General features: G+C 39.3%; 1 long non-coding RNA gene across 2 annotated transcripts; it reads right to left on the minus strand.

Annotated features, from left to right (window-relative positions):
- Nucleotides 1-3,326: 3,326 nt before the first annotated feature.
- On the minus strand, nt 3,327-5,502 carry LOC110536269. Of its 2 annotated transcripts, none has more exons than XR_002475392.2 (5): nt 5,239-5,502; nt 4,780-4,888; nt 4,514-4,573; nt 4,147-4,377; nt 3,327-3,830 (listed from the first exon to the last, which is right to left on the minus strand). It is a non-coding gene; the product is annotated as an uncharacterized LOC110536269 (long non-coding RNA). The 2 variants fall into 2 exon arrangements; XR_005034723.1 differs by having other exon boundaries at nt 4,125-4,377.
- Nucleotides 5,503-8,010: the final 2,508 nt, after the last annotated feature.

An 8,010-nucleotide genomic window follows, 5' to 3' on the forward strand; every position in this document is an offset into this window, starting at 1 on the left:
CATGAAGGTCAGTCAGTCCTGAAAATTTCAAGACATTTTAAAGATCTTCAAGTGCAGTCGCAAAAACCATCTAGCGTTATGAAACTGACTCTCATGAGGACCGCCACAGGAAAGGAAGACCCAGAGTTACCTCTGCTGCAGAGGATAAGTTCATTAGAGTTAACTGCACCTCCGATTGAAGCCCAAATGAATGCTTCACAGAGCTCAAGTAACAGACACATCTCAACATCAACTGTTCAGAGGAGACTGCGTTAAATCAGACTTTCATGGTCGAGTTGTTGCATAGAAACCACTATTAAAGGACACCAATAAGAAGAAGAGACTTGATTGGGCCAAGAAACACAATCAATGAACTTTGAACCGGTGAAAATCTGTCCTTAAGTCTGATGAGTCCAAATTTGTGTCTTTGTGAGACACAGAGTAGGTGAACGGATGATCTCTGCATGTGTGGTTCCCACCGTGAAGCATGGAGGAGGAGGTGTGATGATGTGGGGTGCTTTGCTGGTGACACTGTCTGTGATGCATTTAGAATTCAAGGAAAGACTTAACCAGCATGGCTACCACAGCATTCTGCAGCGATACACCATCCCATCTGGTTTGCGCTTAGTGGGACTATCATTTGTTTTTCAACAGGACAATCAATGTTTAACACTTTTTTGGTTACTGCATGATACTGCATGTGTTTTTTCATCATTTTGATGTCTTCGCTATTATTCTACAATGTATAAAATGAGTAGGTGTTTCCAAACTTTGACTGGTACTGTATATATAGTATTTTTTTCACAGTTTGTTCATACAGAAAGTTACACTGAGTGTACAAAACATTGGGAATGCTTTCCTGATATTGAGTTGCACCCCTTTTGCCCTCAGAATAGCTTCAATACGTTGGGGCATAGACTCAATGTTCCCCCAAATTGTTTGGGGCACTGAGTAAATGTCAGGTCTGCTGAGCGCAAACTTGAATGTTATGAAAATTCTGTGCAACTTCCAGCGTGCATTTACTATGACCATTGAAGCTGTACCTGCTTTAACTTACAGTTGCAAACAGTGGTCAAGTAGGCTCCTGTGGCTATTTGATCTTAAATTAGGCCTACCAGAGTGTCCTACCGTCAAAAACAATGTATAAAATGCATCGCATAACATTTTAACATGGAAATAGCTGTTCTATCATTCAGCCTTCAATAGCAGCCAATGTGTGTTGTTCAACGTAGGCTTACATTCCATGACTTTAGAAAAAAAACATGCAGGGCTTGACATAACCTGTTTATCAATTTGTTCTTCAGACAAGGAGGTGACTGAATATGTTGTTGTGTTGTTTGATGCAAGAAACCACTTTACAAAATAAAATGCACAATTATTCCCATACAATTATTATAGAAAATCAGACAAATTATGCTACCCTATGCCTATTGGCTACTTATCTTATTCAAGCCTGTCTCAAAATAGGACATTGACCCCTTTAAGACAAAAAAAAGCTCTTTACCTGACTCGCTTTTGAAAGATGTCTGGAAATGTACACATTTTGTGCTCTTGTTGGAAGCAATCACTCCCCCATTGCTGACTACGAATTAGCTATAACTGGGCTAATAGCTCACTAACTAGCAAAGGATATAGCAAAGGATAAGAACAAATGTGCCCAGGTGGCTATATGCAACTCTGGCTTTGATCTCAAAACAACTACTCACTACCACTCATGCTGTAAACACAGTCCTGTGTTTGTGTAGAATACAGGCTGAGTGGTGAGAGTCAATTTAATAGAAAGCCTACAACAAAATCTCTTGCATACTTAGCTTTGCATACTTCTTGCATAGTTTGTTTTGTTTCGGTATGCTGCATTGAAAGTGACTAATATTGGGTGGATTCGATCACAATTCCCACAGTAAGGGGAAACTTGGATAGTGTTAACTAAGGGGGAAAACTCTAGAAAGTTGAGTGAAGTTCAATCTCCTGCATGGGCCAATATTTATTCTGCACACACGCGCAGCTTAGAGGGAACATTGTCTACAAGGTGTCGAAAGCGTTCCACAGGGATGCTGGCCCATGTTGACTCCGATGCTTCCCACAGTTGTGTCATGTTGGCTGGATGTCCTTTTGGTAGTGGACCATTCTTGATACACACTGGAAACTGTTGAGCATGAAAAAAACAGCATGGTTACAGTTCTTGATACAAACCGGTGCACCTGGCACCTACTACCATACTTTGTTCAAAGGCACTTAATACATATTTTCTGTTGCCCATTCACCCTCTGAATGGCACATATACACAACCCATGTCTCAATGCTTAAAAATTGTTCTTTAACCTGTCTCCCCCCTTCATCTACACTGGTTGAAGTGGATTTAACAAGTGACATCGATAAGGGATCATAGCTTTCACCTGGATTCACCTGGTCAGTCTGTCTTGGAAAGAGCAGGTGTTCCTAATGTTTTATACACACAGTGTATAGTAAGTATAACGTATAAGGTCCAGGATAACTTTAATTGCAATCCAGAATTTCAATGTACTGTAGGTGATTGTTAACATGGCCTGCCTTTTCATGTGACAAATGAGTTTTTGAATATCCTTCTTTAGCAAAAGAAAATAAATGTTTTGGTGTGTGTGTGTGTATGTGTGTTGAGAGGTTATATGGTGCATCTCTTCTGCTAGCAAACTAGCTTTCCTATTCCCTATTCCCTCTTGTGTTTTCAAGCCATTGGAAAAAAGAAACAACCAAAAAAATTGAATAGCCCACTGGACTGAATATTGTTTTTGGTGCTGAAAAGGATTGATTTGATAATAACATGGTTGAATACAGTGTTTTGCAATCACGTTATTATTCCCTACTGTGTGTAAATGACTGTGTGCAATTACTGTGCAGACACTGAACAACAGGGTGTAATAGAGGACAATTAGGGAGGAGGGGTTACCATACTTGACAACAAAAGAGGCATGCACAGAGGGGCAATAAATTGATTATCAATTATGGTTTATTAAATTAAATATTATTAATACTATGTACGAACTGTATTCTTGAGATATTTGGTGTGTAAATGTGTTGTTGATCTTTCCAATATTATTGATTTTTACCAATACAGAGAAATGCCTGTGCATTATTGTTTTCTAAAAATATATTACTGACGTACTAAAAGAACTACAGCTATGAATTTATTTATATTACTTACATTATGTATAAAGTTTACAGCATTTCAAATATTTCCCAATTTCTGTGAACAAGAAGCAACCCCACTAAAAGTAAGGTACAAATGTGAACGCTCAGGTTTTCTTCACTAGTGTCTATTGACTTTTGGATATGTAATATCCCTACCTGGACAAAAGACCATTCAATTCACAGGCTACACATATTTTTTATGGACATGATCATTTAGAAAAGATTGGAATAAATGTGACACTGCGTAATGAAGTATGTAGTGCAGTGTTATGTAGAAATAATGTTCCTAATGTCTACCACGTTTCCTCTCTATAACTCTTTTTTGGCACATGCGATAATGTCCACGATAAGCAGACATCCAGACACAAATCATACTAACATACACAAAAACATATGGACCAGCAGCATTAAGTTAACGCAGAACGCATGATACATCCTGTAGAAGAGACATCCCTGAGTCACTGGTGAAGCCATCTGTGAAGCCCTGTCCCTCGACCAAGGTAGGCTTATTTTTGCACATGGGGCACAGTTTTGTCCTCTCCTGTGAGGCCCTCATCCAGACAATGAGGTTCCAGCACTGGCCAGAGGAGATGGGCAGGGAACCGTGCATGTGTTGTCCTCTGTATAGGAGACCCTCTATCATTCCCTGCTCTACCTCTGTAGACACTCTCACTCAGAGGCACCTGCAGGGTCAGGAAAACACTATCAACCAATGAGCCACACTAGACTAACAATTAGAATGTTTACTCATATTTTGTTTGTGCAACTAATAGTTCTGGGAGTTTTCCCAACCCGAAATATAACAGTGTGTACCTGTATGAACTGGCATGTTTTTAAAACCACAGTGTGTGGAATCAATGAGAGATAGTATGAACCTAAATCAAGATCACGGCTTCATTTGTTCTTTCATTCTACATAAGGTCAATTCAAATATTTCAATATCTATAATAAATTGGATATTGGGTTATTACACTTACCAAATTGGCTCTGATTAGGCACCTGTTTCATGTCACCAAAGTAGAGGTTCCCCAGAGACACATTGAGTGACCTCTGCGTTGTCGTAATGGTAGACGAGGTCCAGGTCTTCATGAATGTCATATTTCACCATGAAGGCCTTGTGGCTGTGTAGGCAGCGTATTTAGGGTAGAGCAGAGATGTGAGAGGCTACAGATACTGCACACGGAGAGGGGTGGTAAAGCCATTGTCAAATCCTAGCTCGTTCAGGAGGATCTGTGTGGACGAAAGAACATTGCAAACAAAAGGACCATGAGTTACCACAGGTAACACTTGATACATTTAATATTTTGCCTGAGGTCTCCATATCTAATAGCCTACAGATGTATTTTATATGAAAGAGGAAGCATACCCTGTAGTTCATTATGTTGGGTCTGTACACTGTTCAAAATGTTCCATCTCATCACAGAAGCTTTAAAAAAAAAAAAATGTTTAACACAGGCAAGCGCAAGATCCTTGGGGCTTCAAAAGATTTAAAACAATGACATGCACCACCTATTTCAAATAGGAACTCTTTATGGAAAACTCATCTGCTTCTGTCTGCATTAAACTCAACAGTCCCAACAGTCCCAATCTTAGTGTGTTTGGAGACTAAAGTATTGTAGGCTTCCTTCCTACCTGTAGATGGTAGACATGGTCATGGAGGGGTTTATAAATCTCCCTTATGGCAGCAGCTCTCAGCTGACTTCACGCCAAGGCTCTGACGCCATTAAACTTATCTGGCAATCTAGAAAGGAAACATTTAACCACACATCAAAATGGAAAGATCATTCAGTAGTGTCTAGACATCCGCGTTGCCTTCCACAATTTCAAACGCTCCGGTTTTCGAGACTAATCATTCAGTACAATTTTAATAAATACTCAAAATGCGTAGGCCTACTTGGCTTTGTCAGGATATCCTCGAACTGTGTGTCAGTGGAGCAGCCAAGCTTTCTTAACACCTGTTTGGCAAACCATTTTTGGTTTCTAGTTAACTAGCTAACGTTAGCTCGCAAACTAGTACATTTATCCAACAAGATGTTTTAACATGACAATTATTTGTAGATCTACTGTACTGGCTAGCTAGTAGATACCCACCGCTTGATAATAGGTTCTAACTGCTGCTGATCTGACATGACGTTTGAACTCAAGGAAAATATTTAGCGCTAAAACAACTAGTGTAAACATTTGCATTACGATCCTTACAGTTTTGCATGATTATCCTATGAAGATAATACACATAAACGTATCAAAGTTATAGTAAAATCCATAATAAAAAACTATTGTTAGTAGTTAAATGAGAGTGAACGAGGAGCTGTCAAAAGCAGTTATGGTATTGCTTCCGGATTTTGAGTTGTTTGTTGTGATCCAACGTTGTTATGTGTCCGATGTGAACCGATATTCTTAGCATTTAGTTTCCAAGGTATGTAATCAACTAAACGGCTTTAATGGAGTCACATTGCTAGATATAACATTTCAAAATATTACATTTTACTTAATTATTTAAATGTGTGGCAAATTTTCTTGGTGTAAAATGGATTCAAGCGGAACGGTAAAAATAAAAATGTTAGAGATGTGTTTCCGCATGCGTCAACATAAATCGTCCGTTCTCTGAATACCAGGGCAACATGCGAATCTTTCCTCCGTTGATTAATTATTTAGCTAGTTCTTCTTTTGTCATATTTGTTTGCACGTAAGTCGGTTTCTCCTTCCATTATATAATTTGGCTTACATATTTTACGTAGTTTGAGGTTCATTTCGCTGCAGAGATGTTGAGTGTGGACTCGTTGCAAGTGGTGGCTGAAGAGGAGGTGGTGGAGTCGAGCTCAAACCGCTTGGGTGACATCTACACGTTTGTGGCCGAGGGCTGCTACCCCCAGACAATGAATCCCATACGAAAGAAGAATCTCAAAAGATATGCTCAGAAATTCATCATTGATGGTAAGAAAGAGAAAATGCTTGAGACGTAGAGCGATCTGAAATGTGTGCCGTTGAATGTAGCCTAGTGTCTCTTTCTAATGGCATGTTTCATTGATTGTTGTCTGTGTGGTTGTGTCGTCCTAGAGGGTCGACTGTACTATGTGGGGCCCAAGAAGGAGGAGAAGCGAGAGGTTGTGATTGAAGCTGAACGTAAGAGGCAGATATTCCTTGAGTGCCACTTTAATGACATTGGTCATCACCTGGGACAGAAGAAGACTGTTCACAGGATCCAGAGCAAGTATTACTGGCTGGGTATTGTAAAAGATGTCGTGGACTGGGTATGTTTGTCTATTTGGAGTTCAGTGTACAGCTTGGAGGCATACATTCATTCTTCTTACAAATTGTGCACTTGTCTGTCTCAGATAAAGGTATGTGAAACCTGTCAACACACAGAGAGGAACAAAAACATGACAAGGACTGTTCGGCCAATCAAAGTGGATGCTCCCTGGGAAATTCTAGGGATTGATATATTTGGTAAATAAACTCATATCTTATCAGAAAATGAAACTACTTGGCTAGTCTCGCAACAATAGATGAACTCCGAGTACAATTGTTTGTCTGACTTTGTTGAATTTGTTCATGTTTTCACCAGGGCCTTTCCAAAAAACACAGCAAGGTAATTCCAGCGTGGTAATCGTCACAGATTACTTCAGCAAGTGGGTGGAGGCGTTTCCCATTCAAAAAAGAGATGCCCTCTCTGTTGCCAGATGTATATCTACATCCATTTTCAGGTAATTCAACACACACACAATTTCATCTTGATTTGACAATTATTTGCCAGATACAACCATCATCGCCAACATGAGTGGCAATGAGAGAGCACCATACTTTTTTTCCTACCAGGTTTGGAGCAGCAAAAACAGTTATCTCCACACAAAGCGTTGACTTTTGTGACGAGGTAAGACATTATTAGCCTGTTTCTATTTACAAGCTCTTAAAGTAACTCTCCAGTGGAAATCTCACTTTTAAAAGTTCATATTCTATTAACTCGTACCTAAATAATGTTGACTCGTCATTCTATACTCGTATCTGAGGCCAAAGCATGAATTTGAGAGAAAAAAATGCAGCTCAAACTTGTATCTCAGACTGTTTAAATAATGCTTGCTATTTTCTCATAGAACATGCTGTCATGTTGGCTCATTGACTGAGCTGACCAATCAGTGGTCTACTTGCATGAATATTTTTAATGACCTGTTTACGCTCACACCATTCTGCTGTTGGGGATCGGCCACACTATTCAAACACAGAAAAGCTGCTAGAATTGTTTTAATAAAACATTTATTATAACCACAAATAGGTGCTAAGTTTGAATGAAAAAATCCAAGTCCAGGCACTCGTGTGGATTAGCAAGTTAAAAAGCCTTTAATGTGTAAAAATACATTAATGCCTTCATCAGGGTGTCGGATACAATGTGTGACACACTTGTGTAAAGGTGATCACAGGTACAGAAAATATGCTTTTTTTTTAACATAAAATGAAAAAAGGAAAACCTTTTCACTCCTATTGTAATTAATTATAGGTCTATCAACATTGCCTCTGTATAATATGTTGCTTCTAGGTGACAAAGCACCTCTGTAACAGGTGGAACGTAGTGCAGAGAGTGTCTGCCGTAGAGTTGAACCCGCTACACGACCACAGCAGTGGACTACTGAAGGAAGCCATCACACAGGTGGTGGCAGAGAAGCAGGCAGAGTGGGACGATTTCCTGGACCCTGTCTTATGTCTGTTTAGGACGACCATCAACCCCACAACAAAGTTCACACCCTATTCACTCATGTTTAATAGGAAAACTATTTTACCTAGTGAGGTGAGATATTATTATTTATTTTTTTAAGACATTTAATTGCGTTAATACTATGTCTTAGTTGTTGTTAATATTGAATTATTAAT

Source organism: Oncorhynchus mykiss, chromosome 11 (genome assembly GCF_013265735.2).
Source record: "Oncorhynchus mykiss isolate Arlee chromosome 11, USDA_OmykA_1.1, whole genome shotgun sequence".
NCBI classification, from domain to species: domain Eukaryota; kingdom Metazoa; phylum Chordata; class Actinopteri; order Salmoniformes; family Salmonidae; genus Oncorhynchus; species Oncorhynchus mykiss.